Raw genomic sequence first — 1,893 nt, 5'->3', positions numbered from 1 at the left:
GCAGACAAGTTATAAAATTTGCACTGAAGTCAGAATGTAAAGAAATCATTCAAACATTGCATATATAATTAGTGGAGCCACCTACTGGGTGCCATTCTTAATATCTCTAGGTGGAATGTATACAGAGGAAAAGGAGCTTTCATGCAGGACAGACATTGCCCATTTCATATTAGGGACTCACCAGAATGCATAAATGATGCAGATCATATATTATATTTTACTTGTGGTGAAGCCTGGCAGGTACTACACTCATGGATAAAGGCTGAAAGAGATGATTTAAAAAAGAGACATGTGAGACATAGAGAGGAATCAAGAAAAGGAAAGATGAGAAGGTAGTGATTGGCAGAGATGGGTAAAGGCTGGGTAGGAAAGAAAAACTGGAAGGAATAAAGACTATGGATCGGGGCCCCTATGGTGCAGTGATTTGGCATCAGGGATGATATAGAGAGATTCTGTCTGTTGGAATTCATTGACCAGAAATTGGCTGTGGGCCTTGCTGGACAGGACCTTGTAAATGCCACTCTTTGACTCAGTGCTAGAATTCCTAGAAAACAAAGATGATGCTTTTCGAGCCAACTTGATTGATTCCAAAAAAGACGTAGCTTATTTGACAGACTTGTTTACTAAATTTAATGAAACAAATCTACAGCTCCAAGGCGATGAGCTGAATTTAATCAAAACAAAAACTGTCATTTCCACATCTGTGGCAAAACTTCTGTACAAACGAAATTTAGGACAAGGGGAATTCAGCCAGTTTCCAAATTTATCAACAGTAGAAAAACATGAAGAAGACTTGCTTACCTATTGTCAGCACTTGGAGGCTCTCTATTCTGATTTTAATCACCGATTTGAAGATTTTCTTAAAATGAACAAACCTGACTGGGTTTTGGACCCTTTTTCAAGTACAGAAGAATCTCCAGAATTACAAGAAGAACTTATAGAAGTAACAACAAATGAAGAATTGAAATTTAAATTAAAACCAACAATTCTGGCTTCAAAAGCAGATACCTACACTTTATCCTGGATTATGGGCTCTATTACAAAAGTTTCTAATTGCATTTCCTTCAACATATTTAGTGGAACATGGGTTCAGTGTGGTCACAAATCTGTTAACTAAAAAAAGAAACCGACTGCAAATAGCTGATCACGGTGATTTAAGATTGCTGCGGACAAAAATAGAGACAAACATTAATAAATTGATAGCAGCACACCAGGTTCATCTTTCTCATTAGGATTATTTTTAATGTTACTTGTGATTTTTATTTTAATATTATCCTTCGTTATCTTAATTTTCTGTGTGTATGCAAATGTTACTATATGGTTGATTTTGTCAGACTATGGCATTCCAGACACGAGAGTCTGTCTTACTCCCTTCTGCAAGAAGACAAGGTCTTTTGATTTCAAAAGGTTTTATTTTGAAAGACAGCATTCAGGCCCAGACGTCCATATTCCAGGATTAGAGATCCTGGCTGAAAAAAGCATTGTTAGGAATGAGACACAGAACTAAAGTTGTTACATTTCACACTCTCAGAGCCCAGCCTCCACCCAGAGTTCACATAGCAGGAGAGTTCTCTGTGGGAACACCAGCCAAGGTTGAATCGGCTCGAAGAAAAGATAAGACAGTATCCTCTCCCATGGAATCGGCTCCTCGCAGGTGGTGGGGCCTAGAGGGAAAAGAAGACTAAACAACTACAGAGTTAAACATGGCGTTACTCAGGTTGCTTCCTTTCAGGCACTATACAAACAGACCCTGACAGATTTCAGGGCTTTTTTTCTGGGAAAAGAGGTGGTGGAACTCAGTGATGGAAATCAGGACCACACAATGATGTCACTTTGGGTCAGCTGGAACAAGGGGGGGTTAAAGTTTAAACCGCCCTTGGCAAAAATGGTCAC

At 39.0% G+C, this 1,893-nt stretch overlaps 1 pseudogene; it reads left to right on the top strand.

Annotated features, from left to right (window-relative positions):
* Positions 1 to 514: 514 nt before the first annotated feature.
* LOC129323568 (SCAN domain-containing protein 3-like) lies at positions 515 to 1,232 on the top strand (annotated as a pseudogene).
* Positions 1,233 to 1,893: the final 661 nt, after the last annotated feature.

The sequence above is a fragment of the Eublepharis macularius genome, chromosome 2, assembly GCF_028583425.1.
Source record: "Eublepharis macularius isolate TG4126 chromosome 2, MPM_Emac_v1.0, whole genome shotgun sequence".
Lineage (NCBI taxonomy): Eukaryota > Metazoa > Chordata > Lepidosauria > Squamata > Eublepharidae > Eublepharis > Eublepharis macularius.
This window is presented reverse-complemented; position numbering and strand designations above follow the sequence as displayed.